The sequence below is a fragment of the Labeo rohita genome, chromosome 6, assembly GCF_022985175.1.
Source record: "Labeo rohita strain BAU-BD-2019 chromosome 6, IGBB_LRoh.1.0, whole genome shotgun sequence".
NCBI classification, from domain to species: domain Eukaryota; kingdom Metazoa; phylum Chordata; class Actinopteri; order Cypriniformes; family Cyprinidae; genus Labeo; species Labeo rohita.
This window is the reverse complement of record NC_066874.1, coordinates 17,767,064-17,789,320: the sequence shown is the minus strand read 5'-3', so window position 1 is coordinate 17,789,320 and position 22,257 is coordinate 17,767,064. Positions and strand designations below refer to the sequence as shown.

The window sequence follows — 22,257 nt, the reverse complement described above, 5'->3', positions numbered from 1 at the left end:
CCAGGGAATTTACCCCTTTAAAGTGTTTGGATTTTTCTTTTTTTCTGTTTAAAAAGGGCAAAGTGATCGGTTGTCCTACAATTGTAGAAATCTAAGGCGCTTAACAAGGTCAGTCACTTAACAAGGAATATAGTGAGCTGATTTTTTCCCTTGCAAAGAGAGTGGAGATCAACGCGTCACGCCGTCTGTCAACTCACTCATCACGAATTGTGAAAACACACCCAACTTATCACTCAAATGATGGCAGATGTTTAAGAGCAGCTCGTATTCAAATTGAACCTCCGTTCAGACCAAACTTCCCCATATATAAAGCCACATATGATATCTCCATTGGGATAAGAATAGGATTAAACATCGCATTGGCGCATTGACACGCACACAATCTTTTCATGATAAAAGGAAACTTTGGAAGTGGAAGGAGCACAATCTTTGTGTTATAGGGCATCTGGTATTGCACCGAAAAAAGATCCTGATTGCATATTGTGGGACACGGCATTTGGATATCTGTAATTGAGTCGAAGCTATCTTTAATTGAGCTTAAGATGTCTCCAACTCAATGCAAAGATATCTTCAAACCAATTAATGACGCTAGCAGTTTAATTAGCAGTATCAGGAAATAATGCGCTTTAGAGCCGTATCTTATGGTGTTTTCCTTTTTACACATCTGAGGACAGATAGGATCTCCAAAAAAAGAGAGAATGTGAGATATTATGAATTAATTTACTTAACTTTAGTTCTGTAGTTCCTCATTTTTCTTTTCTCTCTCTTTTGTGCTTCATTTAAGCCTGTTTTTAGAAATGATACACTCTCTGACTGCAATGAGAGCTAGAGTTCAAGCTTGTCACAGACAAAAGGCGAAGCAGTGAGCAGGAGAAATATCAGACACGCTCCCATTTTCACCGCTGAAGCTGTCGGCGGCATCAACAAAACAGACTGAACTTTTCCGCTCTTCAGATTAGATATCAAAGCTGAGCTGAATGTGAGCACCTCTTCTCAACAAAGTTTTAATCGGAGATAATTCTCCTCACGCGTGTGGATTAAGACGGCGATATCTGTTCAATTCAGTCGATGAGCTGCAAAAAGTCTTTTTTTAAATCAATACTGAAAACAAATTAAATAAGATAAATTACTGACAAAGCAAAATTGATAAGGAGATAAAGAAACACATTTTGAATTCTTCTTGTTGCTGTAAACAAGGATAAATGTCATTTATATTCTCTAAAAACAAGTCATATCATTCTTGATATTAAGCTAAGTTTGGGGTCAGTAAGATTTTTTGTGTATTTAGTATTTTTATTAAGCAATGATTAGGGCTTTCAGTTTAATTAATTAGTTATGAAAATAACGTGGTTAAAATATTTTAACGCAGTTAACACGCTAACCTCGCCCCCAAACCTGTACATCATCTTATATTTCATACAGTTGACTGTTGACAAATATGATGCAAGGTAACAGCTCCATAAATGCAGTTATGCCCTATAATTCAAGATATTGATGCAAAAAAATACTCTTGTATGTGTTTTATCTCATATTTATATATTGGCTATTATATATCACACAATATCACTCAGGAAGAAAGAGCAATATGATTTTGTCCTGATCTATCACAAGCTTAAATGTGATTTTATACAGCAGATCAGTAAATAAGAAGTTGATGTTGTGTTATATTTTAAACACTATATTATGTGTTTTTGCTTAATTTTGCAGAGAACATATTAGCTTTAAAGCCACAGCAGAATTGTTGTGTGACTTGTTGCATGTCTCCGGCCAACACTGCAGTATTTAGTTTCTGAATGAATCCACATTTTGAACGAATCGTATGAATCAATGATTCTAAGGCCCATTCATAAAGAGAGTCATTTACTTAATTCCTGAATGAATTAGCCGTTTGAACGAATCGAATCAAATGAGTGAATGACTCATAAAGACATTTTAGTTTGTTATTTAGAGTATCAATTTACTAAAAAAATTAATAAAATATTAATTAATCAACACTTCATGTAATTAATAAAATAAAATAAAATAAAATTAATAGTAAAATTACATAAAATTGAATCGCATAATTCTTATGTATTTTAACTGAATAATTAAACAATGTTTTATCAATTATTCAAATAAATACATATAGACAGTTTAGCTCAATTTTATGTAATTTTACTATTAAATGAAATGCGTAAATCTTAAAAAAAGGCTTAATTTTTTTTGAGTGTACACGGTTACAAAAAGTAAGCCTTTTTTAGTATTTACATAACTGAATTAATAGTAAAATACCATCAAATTAAATTAAATAATCCTTACATATTTTGACTGAATAACTGAATAATCGCTAATCAATTATTCTATTAAAATATGTAAAGATTATTCAATTAAATTTTATTAAAATTTACTATTAATTAAATTGCGTAATTTTTTTTGTGTGTATATTGTTACAAAAAACTATTTTAAATAAATGCTGTTCTTTTGAACAAACATTATAATGCAAACATTTTCTTGAGCATCAAATCAGCTATTAAAATAATTTCTGAAGGATGTGACACTGAAGACTTTTATAATGGCATCACAGGAATAAATTGCATTTTAAAATATGTTAAAATAGGAAACAGTTATTTTGAATTGTAATAATATTTAACAAAATTTCAAAATTCTGTATTTTTGATCAAATAAATGCAGCCTTGGTAAGCATATAGAGACTTTAGTAACATTAAAACCACCTACCAATGGTATTTTATTTTGTTTTATTTTATTTTAGTACGTGATATTTTGCAGTGTGTAAAGACAAAAGAGATTAATGATTGATTCTATGGGTAGCAGAATACCAGCCAAACAGACCATTACTTCAATTAAAGGAACAGTGAAATGATCCGACACAAGGTTTCCATGCATTGTCACACCTGTCTACGAAACAACAGTATAAAAAAAATGAATGTCATGTTGATTCATAATTACCACTTAGCTCTATGTTGTGTGCCCCGTGTTGAACTGTCACTAAAACTAATGTGAGCTACTTCACTGAAGCTGATCTCTAGATAATTTCCACTCCAACCCCGCTGAGCTGTACCTGCAGCAGGGTTCCGCTGAGGAACAGCACAGAGCAGGCGGAGGAAATAAAGTGGAGCCGTCTGCCTGCCGCGGCTCCCCAGGGGACCGGTGGGGGTGGGTGGAATCCCAGGCAAAGGTAATCACTTCAGATGGGCTGAAACGAGAGCGGCTCTGGATCACAGGCCCCTCTGAGCCAAACAAGTGTGTCAGAGAGACAAGCACAAAAAAAAGAGAAAAGAGAACGTGAGTGGGAAATACAGCCAAGGGATGAGCGCAGGTCACCCTCAAAGCCTGAGTGGAGGAAACCGTTCAGAAATTCTCTTTCCTTTCAGTGGAGTGAGAATGCCGTGGACTCAAAGGATGTGAGGAGAAAGAAATCCTCAAATTCCTTTAGAGCAGTTAAGGTCATTTTTGTCAGGTGAAGAACCACTTCATTAGTAAAAATGGACCAGCTATCAGTCAAATCTGATGGGAACTGCAATCTAACCTCGAAACAATTAACTACAAGCAGTGTAAGCGGTGTACAACATCATTATACCCTGTATCTTACTGTATATAACTAGCCTCACTTTTAGAGGTATATAACTAGACTTAAAACTTAGATTAAATAATACTAATATTTGATCTAGCCACACACACAAAAAGACCAAAAACTTAAATATACTGATAAAGGTCAGCACACAAACACTATCACAAATTGGAGAAATTACAATTATCACAAACATAATCAGCAACACAAGACTAATTAGTCATTTCAATGTTAAGGCTTTATTGTACAATGTCAATGTTCTCTTATGCTCACCCAGGCTGCATTTATGTGACTGAAAATCAAATAAAAACAGTAATACTGTGAAATAGTTGTATTATTGCTGTGATGGCAAAGCAGCCATTACTTGAGTCTTAAGTGGTACTTCAGAAATCATTCTAATTTGATGCTCAATTATTATCAAATATCACTGGTGCTCAATAACTGTTTTATCAATGTTGAAATCAGTTTTTGCTGCTTAATAGCTTTGTGGAAAGTGTGACATTTTTTCAGAATTCTTTAATGAATAGAAAGTTCAAAAGAACATTATGAATGTATTACTGTCACTTTTAATGAATTTTTTGCATACTTGCTGAATAACCATTTGGACAGCAAGCCAGATGTTTGAATATTAGTGTATCACGGCTTCCACAAAACTATTTAAGCAGCAAAAACTTTTCACCATCCATAATATGCACCACCATATGTGAGAGAGCAATGCTTCATTTTAGTTCTGTCAAAGTTAGTGTATTTTCTTGGGATATTGATTCAGTGTTTCATGCAGTGATTTTTAATTTATTTATATGTGATACTGGACCACAAAACCAGTCGTAAGGGTCATTTTTTTTTATTTCATCATCTTACATCATCTGAAAGCTGAATAAGTTTTCCAATGATGTATGGTTTGTTAAAATAGGACAATATTTGTCTGAGATACAACTATTTGAATATCTGGAATCTGAGGGTGCAAAAAAAAAAAAAAAAAAAAAAAATTGACAAAAGGACCTTTAAAAATGTCCACATTAAGTTCTTAGCAATGCATATTACTAATCAAAAATTAAGCTTTGATATATTTATTATAGGAAATTTACAAAATATCTTAATGGAACGTGACAATTGGTTATTTTCATTAAAAAAAAAAAAAAAAAGATTTAAATACTTTTTAATCTCAAACGCTTGTCTTGTCGTACTCTGCCTGAACTCGGTGTATTCTGGTTCAAGACAGTTAGGGTATGTCGAAAAACTCCCATTGTATTTTCTCCCTCAACTTCAAAATTCATTTCAAAATCATCCTACATCGCTACGGAAGTACCAACCCAGTCTTTGCAAAGTGAACATGCAAAGAAGATCAAACACCCTTAACAAAAAAGGTAAAACAGCGATGTAGGGTGATTTTGAAGTTGAGGGAGAACATGAGATGGTAGTTTTTCGACATACCCTAACTGTATTGAACCGGAAAAAACAGTTCAGGCAGAGCAAGACAAGATGAGCGTTTGACATTATAAAGTATATAAATTGTATATATATATATATATATATATTTTTATGAAAATAACTGATTGTTTCGCTAGATAAGACCCTTTTTCCTCAGCTGGGATCATTTACAACTGCATTTGGGATCGTTTGAAGCCCCATTTAAACTGCATTTTGGAAGTTCAAACTCGGAGCACCATTGAAGTCCACTATATGAAGAAAAATCCTGAAATGTCTTCCTCAAAAAACATAATTTAAGACTGGTTTTGTGGTCCAGGGTCACATATATATTTGTACTACAGGGCTGCTGAATGCTTGAATCTGACTGGCTGAATGAACATTTTAAGGTGTGCAATTATTTTCAGAGAAACGCACGTCAAAAGTAGTTTCAGGCAAGTCTTGTCCATATCACCTCACCAGACACTGGCTTTTTTTTTTTTTTATCAGTAAAATAGTTTAACAACTTAAAAGCTACATGACATTTCTTACACACAAAGTAATAACATAACTGTTCTTGAAGATGACAAACTTACAGTTTCGCTGTTAGTAGAGACCCTGCACAGACTCAGAGGTAATTCACATGCTTAATATCGGTCTCTCACATTCTCAACAAAAACATTATTAACTGCATTAGTCTGCTATCAATGGCTCAAGCTTCAGTTTCTAGGTCTAAAATGACATTTTTGACGGAGGTGTTGTATGAGATTCAGCGTTTTAAAGACAAAAACCTGATGAACATCTTGAAATACAACATCTGAACAATATTTGAGGTGTGGTAACTGTAGTATAAGCAAGAATAATTGACTCTGTTCTGTTGAATTATTAGAAAATAATCCACTCTGCTTCATGTCATGGCCGCACCACCAATAATCCAACAGACCATCATCAGTTACTATTATTTTTTCTGCTTTTTAAGTTATAAATACATAAATCACAATTATTTTTATTGTCGAAAAATCTGCATACTTTTATATGTTTTATATATAAATGGTTATAAAAATACTATATGTTTGTTGTAGAGTGTGCTTTGGCTTTAGTATAGTAGTCTTTGGGGGAAGGGGTAGACATGTAATTACAGATCATTTAGCAACACCTGTCTGTAGGTGTATTTTCTGTATGTTATTTAGCAGTCGTCCAATTTCAACAGGCTCTAAGTCACATTTCTCTCAATATTGGAGTCAGTAGGGAATACAGGAAGATGACCCACATAAATTACATCAGCAGCTGCAAGGAAATCTCTACAGACACACTGATATACATTATGTGAAGCCTAATCGGTGCAGGCAAGAGATCAGAGAGTCACATGTTCACAGCTGTGTCTCTAAATGTGGGGCCTAAGTGTTCTTTGACTCATTTGTAGCTGCAAACATTTCTGGTGACTCACAATCATTCTCTGACTGAGAATAATAGAAAAAAGTTTTTCAGTTAATAAATAAACACAACATTTTTTTTTTTTTTTGCCATCAGCCACAGATTAACAGATTATTAACCATTAACTGATAAGATTATTTTAAATTAGAATTTAATTATTTTAGAAAGCATAAGTGTCTGTGACCAGTTAAAAATACCAAAATTTGCTTTCCAGGGATTCATTTTACATGCGCAACAAGCAGCAAACAACAGATCATGAGCAATCACATGGACATATCACATCATACATCTGCAGCGCTCCTGCGAATGGGGAAAAACATAATAAAGCCAGGCTATATAATGAATGAATAGGCCTATACGATAAATATTTTTACTTAATTAACAAAACAAAAGAAAAAACAGTGCAACAAGTAGCTAGTATGCAGTGTTTTAGTTCATTTTTGTGCTGCGTAAAAGGAAGACGGCTGAAAGCGACATCCTATTTTTCTTTATTTTACAAAAGCACAAAGATTTCTTTTTATTGTGAATGTACACAAACAAAAGCAAACCATTTACAATTTTGATTATCTGTATGACAAGGAGTCGTACACTCTTAAAAAGAAAAAGGTGCTTCACGATGCCATAGAAGAACCTTGTTGACTAAATGGTCCGGTTTCACAAAAGGTTCTTTGTGGCGAAAGAAGGTTCTTCAGATTATAAAAAGGAAAGAAAGAGATGGTTCTGTAAAGAACCATTGACTTAATGGTTCTTTGTGGAACCAAAAATGGTTCTTCTATGGCATCGCTGTGAAGAATCTTTTAAAGCACCTTTATTTAGAAGGAAGACAATTAAGTGATTGTGCGCACACACAGTTAAGCATTGCGAACTTGACAATGCAGCCTTTCAATTATCAAAATAAAATACAGTCAGCCAAACATATGGAAAAATCACACTGCTTAATTGTTATCAACGTACTGCCATGATATTACGCCAAACAATTTGTTTTATGTGGATTTTGGAATGCGAGTGAAGTACAAAACCATAGTAAAAAATATTTTGGCATTCAAATACACCTCGAATACGGAAACATTTGAATTTGAGTTTGAGACCCAACGTTAGTTTCAGTTTCGCTTTAGCCTAAATGAAGGATTTTTTTTTTTGTAGAATGAGAGGACTAAAATAACCTAGTCTTTGTTTATAGTGTTTGTAAACATTTCGCATCTGCATCAGGTCTAATTCTGAATGTAATAATAAAATGCGACAACGTTATAGGCCTATGCGATATATCTTTTTTCTCTCTCAAAAATTTTAACCATCCAGCAAACATTTTAAAATATCCTGATAATGTCCTGAAATTAAACTGTTTAACTGATTGTATTGGTCAAAATTCTTTCTGTCGGATAACGGCTAACCGGTTAAAATGAGCATCCCTAAACTATACTATACTTGCTAGATGCAAAAATTTAGGAAAGAGAATTTGCCAGATTTGACAGGACACAAATCTGTATAGTGGAAGATCAAGATCAGTTTTAAATTTGTTTAAATCTTCTAAAATACAGTAGCAGGCCACAAAACTCTAATTTACATTCAAATTAGTCATCATAAAGATCACAGGTACAGTGTTTGATTAAGTTTAATATAGCAAAGATTTGTGTAATGCTTAGGGCTAATCCATTTTGGATTATGTGATTAAAACTGAAAAACGAATGAAGAATCGTCAAACATTAGTGATTCTGGTACACGACGTTAACATATTTGCGATAAAAGGCCGCAGCCAGATTGCTGCATAATAAAAGCGGCATTTGTACATCTCTATCCCGCTCAGCTGCTTTTGAATCTCCCCCTTAACACTGGGCAGAAAGAGCTCATGAAAGAGTCTTCGCTTTCCCCTGTGTCCCCTGCTCTGGGAATGGAAGGCGAGTCTTCATATTAAAACTTCAAATAGTTCCTTTGTAACCAGAAGGGGTAGGAGTGGAAGAGTTCATTTACACTTTATACACTTTCTCCTCTGTCTTCACCGTCCCTATGAAGCTTCCATTCTTTCTTATATGTAACCTCAGAAAAAAAAAGAGAAAAGAAGAAATAATAAGGACGGAATGAAGGAAGAAGAAAGAGGCCGAGTGTGTTGCTCGCAAGCCTTGTGAAAGGCTTAAAGCGGTTAGGCATTTTAATTGGATAAAAGGAGAAGATTAAAGAGTTCTTGACTGCGTTCCATAAATAATTGATTTCTAATGTATTTGTGGTGGCAGGCAGATGCTGTTGTTTGGCGACGGTGGATGTTTTGAGTGGCAGGCCTGCTAAGATTTCCTGCACATCTCCGTCTCGCCGCTCTTTGTTTTTTCACGCTGCGATGCAAGAGGGGTGCATGAAAGGCGGCGCGAGCGCGAGCAGCAATTTTGATCTTACATCGCCGGAAATCAAAGATCATGCGTGTAAAGAGGGAACGCAAAGAACTTTTTTGTGGAAGGCCAAACTTTCCTCACTCGATGAGAAAAGAAGGTGCGATTCTTTAAGGAGGAAACACAGCCTTCTCAGTACTGGAAGACAAAGCGCGTTGTGACAACGCGCACGTAAACAAATAAACACAACAGATCCACGACACGTATTCTGGGCTCGCGAGAACTTTGTTGCTTCAGAAAGAATATTTTGCGGTGTAAACAACAGAGCGTTATTAGACAGAAATAGTAGCAATAATGCAACACAGATTCCCACAGATGGAATTCATCTCGTTTTTTAGGAACAATAGCAAACAACACATTCCTGCAGCTGGAGTGAAAAAATGAAATGATTTAAAAAACATCTGTTTCAACAGCAAATTCCGCTCCAGCAAATTATGCTGCTCTAATTCACAAATTTATTACAGAGCAATGTTACCAAACACACACTTTGTTTTTTTGTTTTTTTTTCCCCCTGCACAAAAAGCTGAGGAGAAAAATAAATCTGTTTTGACAGGCTCTGTGTGCAGAGAATTTTAAAAAAGGTAAAAAGTCATGTCAAATGTTTATTTATTAGGGTTGCAAACAAATATTTTTGGAGTCAAATTCACACATACAATTTTGTGACTTGCATACACCTCTTTCATAATGTGCATAAGTTTATGTATTAAGATTCATTTAGTAAGGTTCATTAGTTAACAACATTAACTAAAATGAACAATACTTTCACAGCATTTATTAATCTAGTTAATGTTTAATTTTAGCATTTACTAATGCATTATTAAAATCAGAAGTTGTGTTTGTTAACATTGGTTAATACTCTAACATGAATACATAATGAACAACTGTATTTTTAGATTAATAAATAGTGTAATAAAGTATTGTTCATTGTTCATTCATAACAAATGAGTGTTACCATTTTTATATTTATAATTTTATATTACTTTTTATATAGTGGTTTGACAATCTCCTATTATTATCAACTTTTTCACTGTCATGTGGTGTGATTCCCAAAAAGAAGAGATTAATTATAAATATTTTGAATTATGACCTAATTATATAATAAATAATAAATATATTTACCGCATTGAGTGGTTTGGCTATCTTGTATTCTAAATAAATAAATATATTAGCAAATTAAATAAATACATATATAAATAAATAACTTCTTCACTGTCATGTGGTGCAATTCCCAAAAAGAAAAGATTTAGAAATAAGTAATAATTAATAATTTATGAATTAAATAAATAATAATAATAAATATTTTGAATTATTAATTAATTTTATAATATATATATTTACCGTATTAAGTAATTTGGCAATCTTGTATAATAAATAAATAAATAAATAAATAAATGATTTACTGTCATTTGGTGCAATTCCCAAAAAGAAGAGATTAATTATATGAATTATATAATAATTATAAATATTTTGAATTATGAATGAATTATATAAAAAAATTATTTACCGTGCTGAGTGGTTTGACAATCTTATATTGTTATCATTATGTTGCAAATAAATAAATACTTCACTGTCATGCGGTTTCCAAAAAGAAAAAAATGTATGAATTAATTTTAAAAAAGTAAAAAAAAAACATTAAAATGTATTACTTAAATTATATTTAATTAAAATTATATTAAAAAATATTTTAAATATAATATTCTCCATGTATTCAAGGAAAATGTTATATTTTTTTACTTTTGGGTTACACCACATGACATTTTTACAGTAAGTGGTATAAACCAAATAAACCATCTTAAATACAATATTTCTAATAATGAAATCACAATATTTCTAAGATCGTTCATACATACATACATGTATACGTGACCCTGAACCAAAAAAAAAAAAAAAAACGTCTTAAGTAGCATAGGTATTTATGTAGCAATAGCCAAAAAATACATCGTATGGGTCAAAATTATGGATTTTTCTTTTATGCCAAAAATGATTAGGATATTAAGTAAAGATCATGTTCCATGAAGAGATTTTGTAAATTTCTTAATGTAAATATATCAAAACTTAATTTTTGATTAGTAAAATGCACTGCTAAGAACTTCATTTGGACAACTTTAAAGGTGATTTTCTCAGTGTTTTGATTTTGTTTTGTTTTTTTTTGCCACCTCAGATTCCAGATTTTTAAGTGGTTGTATCTCAGCCAAATATTGTCCTATATATGTCCTATATATTATTTATTCAGCTTTCAGATGATGTATAAATCAAGTTTCAAAAAAATTTCCCTTTATGACTGATTTTGTGGTCCAGGGTCACACACACACATATATATATATATATATATATATATATATATATGTATGTATCTGCCTTTTCTGTTTGTTCATTCCAAAGACATTCTACGCAGCTGTATGATTCTGGTTTTACTTCAGATGACAAAAAGAATTGGTGGCATCAATGTGCTTCAATCTCTCAATGCCCCTTACCCATAACCCCTGTAATCTCATCCCCATGTCAGCAAATAATGATGAGGCAGAATGGGATGTGACTCCGGAGCAGAGGGAAAGGGGGAGTTACATGCCACAATGCATTACCTCACAGTGTGTCAGGCCTGCAGGGCAGCGTGCAGATGAGAGAGAGTGTGGGGGAAGCATATAGGTTACATGTCCTGGAAGTAGGTGGGAACTGTGACATGGACAGGTGCCAGAGTGTAAATAGGGTGAACAGTAAAAACGAGAGAAAGAGATATAAAGAAGAGGGCTGGAGCGTGGAGGTGAGCGAATCTGTTAGACTGCATGTTTGTGGCACAAAACATTCTTTCTTGGGGTCAAACTCTCACCCACGAATGAAATCTAGCAACATGATTCATTGTAAGCCCTCCAGCTCCTTAAACTAGGCCTGCAACGCAGACAATCTTGCAAGCCTCAGTGGAGCTGTCTCAACGAGGCACAATCGCCGACCCGCGCTCTCCGACAATGAAGGTTCGTGTTAGATGATATCACCTCACATGAACTATCGCGGGAAACAGGCCCTCACTGACCATTTGAAGTCTGAGCCGGGAGAGGAAAGAGAACGAGTGCTGGGGAAAAAAAACAAAGAGTGAGAGAGGAGAGACAGATTTAAGTGGCACGCCACACTCTGATGTAAAACTAGAAAGCAGCGTGTCCTTGGTCTTGAAGAACTGAAACAAACACAGCATACAAGAACAAAAAAGCAGCCGATACTCATGTGTGTCTGGAAGAAAACAGCAGGATCCAGACAAGGATATAACTACAGTACATATTCAGATCCCAATTAAATTATTTAAAGGTAAAGTTCACCTAAAAATGAAAATGGTGTCATGATTGACTCCATATGTTGTTCCAAACCCAACTTTTTCTTAAATTGAGCTAAAATATGAACTGTGACAAAAATATATTTATAAATATTGTGAATTATGAACTAATTATATAATAAATAATAAATGTATTTACCATGCTGAATATATATAACAAACTATTAAATATATTTAATTAAAATTATATTTAAAAGTATATTCTGAGAACAATGGTTGTCCATGTATTCAAGGAAAATATGTTATAAATTTTTACTTTTGGGTTACACCACATGACATTTTTACAGAAAGTGGTATAATCCAAATAAACCATCCTAAAAAAACTTATGTTGTTCCAAACCCAACTTCTTACTTACTTATATTATATACTTATATTCTATATATATATATATATATATATATATATATATATAATTAACCAACTTAAAGGTACAGTAGTCAATAAACATGCTTTTTACAAGTATTTTGAAACCTTCCAATTTATATTAAAGGGCACCTATTATGCCCCTATTTACAAGATGTAAATGGTGTCCCAAGAATGTGTCTGAGAAGTTTGAGTTCAAAATACCCCACAGATAATTCAAAATACCCCACAGATAATTTATTATAACATGTTATAACATTATTATAACATATTATAACATATGTCATTTTTGGGGCGTGTCTAAATAAGAGCTATTTTGGTGTGTATCACTTTAAATGCAAATGAGCTGCATATTCCCACCTCGTCTTCAGAAGTGGGTGTAGCGTATACATCTCTGCTTTGCATACCTACAGCAATAAACAGTCTGTAGAAGCAACATGACTGAGAGCGAGAGAATGGTTCAGCCGTACATACGGAAAGCCAAACAAAAGCAAAAGTTGGCGGGAGAAAATGAAGACTCTGTTCAAATGTTCAGTCTTAAATCCAAACACAGAACACCTGGATCGATGTTACAGCTGCTCGAGCATGGAGAAAATGGAGGACAGCGTACAAGCTCACACGACTCGCTGAGGGCAGAACCTATGCCAATGTAGGATTGTCAGTCAGCGGCTGTGGGCAGGGCCTAAACAATGTGACATCACTGCTTTGAGAATCAGAACCGCATACCGAACAAGACTGGTTTGGTTGGGGATTAAAAAATAAGGAGTGGGTGGCTTTTTATCATTGTAGGGTGGTTGTGTTCACACACTGCCAACACACATTTATGTCCAAACACCATGTGAAAGTGGATTGGCATAGGCCTCAGAAAACTTCTAAGGAGGCCACAGAACGTCTTTATTGCAGAACATACAGTTACTGAAACTTCTAGAATAACACAATGGGCCAGTTTTACTAAACAGGGCAAATTAGAGCAAGAGTGCAATTCCAAAACACCACTGATAAGAGGGGAAATTTCTGCAAGTGATTTACTAACAATGCGCAAATTAAAAAACAGTATCAACTTCTCATTTACATATCGACCAACGCAATATAACAAGCGCAGCGCAAATTTAGTCACAAAAAATGAATAAAGAAATAAAGAAGCCACAGTATGTTGAAAAGAAACAGAGGCCGAAAAATAAAGGTTTGTTAGAAGTTTTGATAGACCTGGCATTGTGTGACTCCTAATTGAGGGTTCCAAGTCATCTTTTATTTCCTGAAGCAAGTTAAAAATAACATGGCTTGCCAAACAAAATGTTCGGATAATGTGTTCTTTCTGGTATTCCAAAGAAATTTATACATGTGGAAAAAATCTTCTACCATGTGCTCTCTGTTCTAGTAACAATAAATGCAGCCATTTCAAGCGCAAAATGAATGTTAAATAATGGCGCAAATGGCGCAAATGCCAGTAGTTTGATGAGTGCAAATGTTGGTAAAATGCATTGTGTGACAGAATAATCTTCTTCCATAAATTTTGTGTCTGAAAGGGAAACTCCTACGAATGCATATTCAATAAGGTCAGGTGCAAAAATAACTGTGTCCACGCCTTTTCACCGCTAATTCATCACTGCGTTTTTAGTAAAACCTGACAGTACATTTGCCCTGGTGCAAGCTGTTAGTAAAACTGGCCCAAAAAATCATGGTTATTTAATTTAAATAAATTAAATTAAATTTCTTTTAATAAAAAGTTTGACAACAGCTTTGTCATAATAACAGCTGAAACACCTGAAATATTTTGGCGCATTCAAAAAATATTACAGCTAATGGGTTAAGAACTATGGTTTGGAATGCTTTTATGGTACTTCAAATTTATTTTTAGGTTCTTTTTGAAGACTGAAAGCTCCAGTCCCAATTCATTGTAAATACATGGAAAAGAGCAACCGGTGCATTATTCAAATTTCCCTTTTTGTGTTCCACCAAAGAAAGTGAAAGGGGTCTGGAACAAATTGAGTGAACAAGAAATAAAATTAAACCATTCAAAGCCATTTAAAGATTTCCGTGATATTTCTGCTATTTCCAGCAGACTTGAGAAGTGAACAGGCATCAGGTTCTCAAGGAAGTGAGAGAGGAGAGTAAGAGGCCAAAGACCTTCCCAGTCGACATAATTACAGCTGAGGGTGGGTAGAAACAGACTGGCCATAGGAAGCACTGGGACTTTTCAAGTCGGTTGACTTGAAAAAAAAAAAAAAAAACTTTCTGACATGGTCACGTTAGCCCATTAAGGACAAAACACAGCCTAAGTGTTGACTCATCTGTGCATCTGTGGTAGTTACATGCTGCTGTCTGTCTGCTCAACTGCTAGAAGCCAAACATAAAGGGGAAGGAGGTCATCTAATCACCCAGGATTTAAACTCGGGACACTGTAATCTCATTATGAGTCTCATCTGACCATATAAACATTTTTGATTATTGCAGATTTTTCTTTGTTGTGTAATTTAATTGCACTGCCTTCACAAAAAAATAAAGGGTTATTTCAGACATTAATATATAGTAAATATATTTCACATACAGTATATACAGGTACTACAGAGTCAAACCTAGATAGTGGAGGATTATATATAAAACACATATAGAAACCAGGCTGCATTTTAGTCCCAGTCCATCCCTGATGCTGCATGAGGATAAGGGTTGCACCAATGATTAAAAAAAAAATCAAATCAACTAAATTGCATATTCACCTGTTCCAAGCTTTACCTGCCTGTGCGCATCCTGTGGTGTTTCTCATTCTATACCACACTGCTGTTGTGCTAAAGTTTCAGATCATCTCTGTTTTTATTCTCAAAGTAGTTTTTTGGCAGTGCTTTCCAGGTCCTCCCTATCCAGACCTGAACTCCTTCCTGTTTTGTTCAGCAGGTACTTCAGGGTCTTTGAGATCCACAGTGGGGAACGGGCTGATGTTGGGGAAAAGTTTTTTTTTTAATTCCATTATCGATTTGTATCATTTACCTTACAGTCCCATTTGCAAAGACCTCACAACTTTTTGTTTATTTCCACAATATTACCATCAAAACTCCTGTGGTAGTAATTTGGTTACTGTCCCACAGCAAGTAGCTTTATATTTGAATCACAAAACCCGTGCTTTACTACTCTTACTCATGAAAAACCCAACCAGTGCAACTGGAGTCGAGAGCATCAGCTCTCAGCCAAGTTTCGGTGTTTGTATTCTCATTCACTTCTGGTCAGTTGCTTGTCTGTTTTATTAACCAGAGACTTTACATTGCCCAAGGCAGGTATGGTCTGGATCTTTTCCATTTGATTCAAAGCTAAACACAAACTTTATTTCCCCAGAATCACTGCAGGAACCCATTGGCAGCTTGTAAACAAAGCATGCTGGCCAGTAGGCTGTTGCTTCTTATAGTTTAACAAAACTATTCCTGCAGTCCATTGTGAAAAAAGTGTATTACAAAAATCCAAATGTCAATGAAACATTTTGTGAAACTATGTCTGTAGTTAATAATGCTTTGATGTTAAACATAAACTTTTAAACCTAAAATAAACTTTAAAATAAACTAAACTATTAATAAAATAAACTTTAAACATAAAACCTAAAATAATAAAACATTAAACATTATACAGTATATATATATATATATATATATATATATATATTTTTTTCCGTTTTGTTATTGTATGTTGCAGCCTTATGTTAAACTGCTTTAAAATACTTTTTCCCCACATAACTTTACACTCCATACACCATGATGTCAAAGCAAAGAACAGATTTGTGACAACTTTGCAAAATTATTAAAAATTAAACGCTGAAATAAGTACACTGCATAAGTATTCATACCCTTAACGCAGTACTTAGTTGAAGCCCCTTTACAACCTCAAGTCTTTTTGGGTATGATGCAACAAGGTTTGCACAACTGCATTTGGCAATTATCTGCCATTCTTCGCCTCACCTATTCACCTCTCAAGCTCTGTCAGCTTGGTGGAGGCAGGTTTCTTCGGAAATATGTGATTGCGTTCAAATAAAAGGCTGTGGCTGGGCCACTCAAGGACATTCACAGAGTTGTCTATAAGACACTTTTACTGTGTGCTTAGGGTCATTATCTTTTTGGAAGGTGAACCTTCTGCCCATTCTGAGGTCCTGAATGCTCTAGACTGTGTTTTCATTAATGTTATCTCAAATTTTGGTGCACTGAACTTTCCTTCTACTCTGACGAGTCCCTCAGTCCCTGCTGCTGAAAAACAACCCCACAGCATGAGGCTGCTACCAGCACACTTTATTTTTGGGGTGGTACTCTGCAGGTGATGAGCAGTGCTTGGTTCCCTTTAAACAAGAAGTTTGGAATTGAGGTTCATCAGACCAGAGAATCTTGTTTCTCACAATCTGAGGGTCCTTTAGGTGCTTTTTTTAACAAATTCCAAGTGGGTTTTCATGTGTCTTCACTGAGGAGAGGATTGAGTTTGGCCACACTGCCATAAAGACCAGATTGGTGGAATGTTGCAGTGATGTTTGTCCTTCTGTAAGTTTCTTCCATCTGCATATATGATCATAGAGCTCAACTAGAGTGACCATCAGCTTCTTGGTCACCAGTATAACAAAGCCCCTTCTCCATCAATTACTCAGTTTGGCCAGGAGCAGCCCAACTCTAGGAAAAGTCCTAGTAGTTCCAAGTGTTTTCCATTATGGATAATAGAGGCTTCATGCTTCTGTGAACCTATAATGTAGCAGAATTTTTTTCTGAACTCTTCCCCAGATTTGTGCCTTGACGCAAGCCTGTTTCTGAGCTGTACAGGCAATTATTTTGACCTTAGGGCTTGGTTTTTGCTCTGATATGCATTTTCAGCTGTTAGATCTTTTCTGAGAGGTGTGTGCCTTTCCAAACCATACTCATTCAAATGAATTTGCCAAAGTTTAACTCCATTCAAAGGATAGTAAGATCTACAAGTGATAAGAATGCTCCTGAGCAAAATTTCAAGCGTCCCAAAAAAGGGTATGAATACTTATGCAATGGAATCATTTCAGTTTTTTTATTTCTAATAAATTTGCAAAGTTGTTACAGATGTGTTTTATGCTTTGTCATTATGGCTTATGGAGCGTAGATTGATAGACTAGATTTAACATAAGGCTGCAACATAACAAAACATGGGAAAATATATATATATATACATATTATTATTTTCTTCTCCAGTACACATTCACTTAAATAAAATAATAACATGAACAGAACTTGTTTTATTTGGTGATAAATCTGTGTTTTATTCAATAATTACCCATAATTAACTTTAACCAGGTGCTAAATTCTCTAATATAGTGCTGAGCAAATTGCATTCAACATTGATTTTGTCAGAACTTGTGTGATGTGTCTTATTTGCATAATTCCTATAGTGCATCAGGCTCTAAAATAATGAAGACAAAGATGTATGCACTACTGTATTATGTGCATGTGTTTACTGTGTATATGATGTGTATTATTAGTGAAAGAGGGCCTTCTTTGTGCATCCTATGATGTTATATACTTTTAAGCGCCACTATAAAAGTTCCTTAAAGGACAATGAAAAGCATGACTTGAAATGAAGGAAAATCTGAAGCTGACAGCATATAACAACTGTGCTTTTTTATAGCTCAGACTTTAATGGATGGGGTAGTAGTGTTTTTGTGCAAACTGTCATGTTGGCCTGCACACCGAAACTTCACCGGAGACAGAGAGTCAGTGCAGTTCTTGACCCGTTTTAGGGTTACAGCACTTTAAAATGCCACAAATCCCACGTTTTCACACACACAAGTGGGAGTGAATTTTAAAGCACACTCCTGAGACTTCGCTAAGGGCAAGTGAGTAATATGCAAATGTTCAACCAGAGTATCTAGGACAATGCACAACGCTCTCTGATAGAAAGCTCTATTAATACACTCGGGGACATTGTAGCCTTTTACAGAAGTGTTGATAGCGTTGCGTTTGAAACGCAAAGCTGAATGCCATTTGACCCATTTACTACAGTCCACCGTCTGGGGTCTCGGCCTTATACTATGTGTTCAAAAAAATCTCGAACTCTTCCAAGATTCTTCATCAAGTTTTCATGGCAAGATGTCTCATAAATTATGAGAGCATCTCCAGCTGACTTTAGAAAAACGCTGCAATTCCTAACCGCAGCACAAAGAAAAAAAGTTCTGGTTGACCGTTAAGTCATTTGCCTTTCGAAATCTTTAATCTGATTTTTCAAAATCTTTGAAAATTGATCTGACGCATTTTTGCACCCGAGAAGCTTTTGAACAGCCAAACTGTGGAGCTAAGGAATCGCTGCTCATCTAAACTCTTCTGAGAGTTCCCTAATGAGTTACACAAACTCAATCTCTCTGAGCACAAAAAAGAACAGGATCTCTTGCAGACTATATTGAGATCGAAATATCAATTAATCAGAAACTTCAGAGGCAGTTTTGGTAGCGGTTCACTCGCACGACACATGCAGTGTGCCTCAAAGTCTGCATTATTCAGTTCTGTGTCCCGCTTGTGCTCTTTAGAAATGAAAAAACCTCGTAATGGAGGGAGGAAGGGCTGCGTGCGTTGGCTTGAACTGTGATGAATCCAGCCAACTGTGAAAACTATTATGTGTTCCTTGTCTTTTGACGGATTATGTTCTAGCAGCGTGTACAACCGATTTACCATGTAACCAATCTCTGCTAATAATTACACCAATGTATCTCGCCTCGTTCTTTTCTCAGACTTAAGGCGTGTTGTATTCAGAACGAAAAACAGAAGAAAACTGAATCATGTCCGTCTCGGGAGACCCTGAGTCTTCTGTTCCAGCAGTACAAACTACAATACCCACAATTGAGGGAGCGCTAAGCGTCCAGCCGGGAGAGATCATGGCATTGACTCTGATTAATTTAGTTAATTATTAGCCTTGGGGTTCCACTTCAGCAGTCACTCACAACACCCGCTCTATCCCCTATCCTGCCCTTTTAAAAGGAAGGAGGCCTTGAACAAGCAATCAGATGGGTAGCAATTACAGAGTTTCTTATACTCAAAGGGTTCCTCGTCTTTCTGAGCAGATCTTCAGAGGAGTTCTGGATGACATCCTGCAGGATCATAAGAGAAATCTTAGGGGAAGGAGATGTGTGGGGAAGAAAGGCAGCGATGGAAGAGGTAAGAAAGGAAGCGGTCTTGGTTTAAAATGTGTGCTGATGCCTTATGTCTGCAATAAGGTTTTGTATTGTCATTAAAGATCCCTTAAAAAAAAATTCTGTACTTTTTCTAAATATTCCTGTTGAAACAGGACATTGGGCTAGCACAAATCAAAGGGCTGCTTTGCACAGTCACAAACTTTGGCAAAACAACAATTTGCTGCTTGCTTCTGCTAATAGGTGGCATTATGAGTAGACATTCTAGAGAATATTTGAAGAAAAAAATGTGAATTCTTAGAAAAATATTTTCTTTTTTTCTTTGTGAGTGTCACTAACACTTTCAGTAACACTTTCTATTCTATTTTTATTCTAAATATTTTTTTTTCTTTTTATTTAAAAAAATTAGTAGCATTCTCTAATCTTTTTCTATTCTATCTACTTGTTTTCTTTTTATTTATCATTAAAAAACCTTGCTACATGTACTGCATTAGACTAACCAAGACTTGTTATAGCACTTACATATTACGGCTCTTTTGTTGGTTTTGATTGCTTTTGTTGTCATCATTTGTAAATCACTTTAGATAAAAAATAAAATAAAATAAAATATAAATAAATAAATAAATAAATAAATAAAATTTCCCTGGGTGACACCTTTGTTTACCTAATTTTTAGTTTTAATTTTTCTTGTTTACTGAAATGTTAGTTATTTTTAATGTATTTTACTAGTCCTGTTAAATCGATTAATCATGATTAATCACAATTAATCACAATTAATCGCATCAAAAATTAAAGTTTGTGTTTACACACACACACACATATACATATATTTCTTAAATATATACAGGTATGTTTATGTATTTATATATACATGTGTGTACATATATATATATATATATATATACACACACACACACACATTTGTTATGTGAATACAATCTTTTAATTAGATTAATTGATTTGACAGCACTAATTTTTACAGAATTATTCTGGCATAGCTGCCAGTTCTTATTTTCTATCTTTAAAAGAAAAAGTTTAAATGTAATTTTTTGACACTGTATTTTACAGTGTACTTTTTAGTACAGTGTATTAATTTATTTTAGATAAAACCGTTTAAGATGTCTAATACTTCTAACAACAAACATTTGAGATTTGTGTTTCTAATGCTTCACAAAATTAAAAAAAATAAAGTATGTATAATAGAAATTGCCTTCTGGAAAGTGCTAGAAAAATCTGTATGACTGCTGAAAGTTGTTTTGTCAACTTTTAGTAGTACTCTACAATACGGATGGCCAGTAAGGCTAACAGACATGAACTGAAAGCCACAATCATGGGGTCCTTGACCTTCACATACAATGCCGTCTCTTCCTCTCTCTCTTACTTTCTTTAATCTCATCACACCCCTGGCTTTCTTCCTATTTTAGCCCCTCTCTTAAATCCCAAGAGTGCTGTGCTCTTGGTTAGATGCTGTGGCTGTGTGTGACATTCTCAGTGACTGGGTATGCCTGGCTGACCTGGGTTCACACAGACCCATTTACAGGCTCACTAGCCTGCATTCAACCTCCCTCTAGCCATTACAGCAGTTTGCAAACACTGCGCATATATGTGTGTGTGTGTGTGTGTGTGTGTGTGTGACTGTGCAATGTGCACTCGTGCCACGCGTTTACTCCGGGCCACTCGTTGCTGACACATGCCCTGATGAAAGCAGGACACATCAGCCCAACCCACCCTCTCTCTTTTTTCGTTTAACCCTTACACCATGCAAACCAGTTTTTTACATAGAGGTGAACAAGCACTTTGAACAAAGCACTTAAAGACATTTATAATGTCACAAAAGTTGGAAATAAAAAAACTACTGAAGTGTATACAGAAATTTATGTTACATTTTAATACTACTAGTAGTTGTACTAATTTAGAAAAAGAATGTCTGGCTATCTAAATTAGATTTCTCAGACAGCTGAGGAAGTACTGTAAACATGTAAAGCAGACAGCTCTGTTTCCCAGCTAAAGAGTGAAAATTAAAAAAATAGAAACTGACAGTAAGAGCTGATGGTGAGAAGTGCAGGGAATGTCTTCTGACACTTACGGTAAAAAGGGGGAAGCTCTGACCGCTGGGGGCGGAGGAAAGATTTTGAATATAGCAAAAGACTCACACACTCCAACACATACTTTATAGGCTTAATCGCACTTCTGCAAAACAACAAATAGTCTATACCAGAGGTTCCCAGTCCTATTCTAAGAAATATGCCTTTCTGCTCCAACCCTAATCAAACACACCTGAACCAGCAAATTAAGGTTTTTAAAAACACTTGATAATCATAGACAGGTCGTTCTCCAGGAACAGGATTAAGCACCCATAGCCTACAGCTGCTTCCCAAAAATACAGGAAATAATGTTTACTTGGGTCCTCATGTAAAGAACACAGAACAAAGGTCAGTGTAGAGACAAAATGACATAATTGGTTAGGATTTATAAATTGCCTAAAATGTGTGGGTTTTGGCTTTGTTTTTCTTAGTTTTCATACTTGCTGAAGGTAACGACTGACAAATAGTTTGACCAATAGTGTGCTGGCAATGTACGTAATCAACCAATCATGGCGTGTGAGAAGGTGGGATCTACAGAGAACGGTCAAAGCAATGTAAACAGACATACATACAATGTATGAGGACTGTAGAGAGC

General features: G+C 35.0%; 1 protein-coding gene across 4 annotated transcripts in view; it reads right to left on the bottom strand.

Annotated features, from left to right (window-relative positions):
- lpp (LIM domain containing preferred translocation partner in lipoma) overlaps window positions 1-22,257 on the bottom strand; it is a 248,798-nt gene that overhangs the window by 34,594 nt on the left and 191,947 nt on the right. The gene's annotated exons all lie outside the window — the stretch shown is intronic.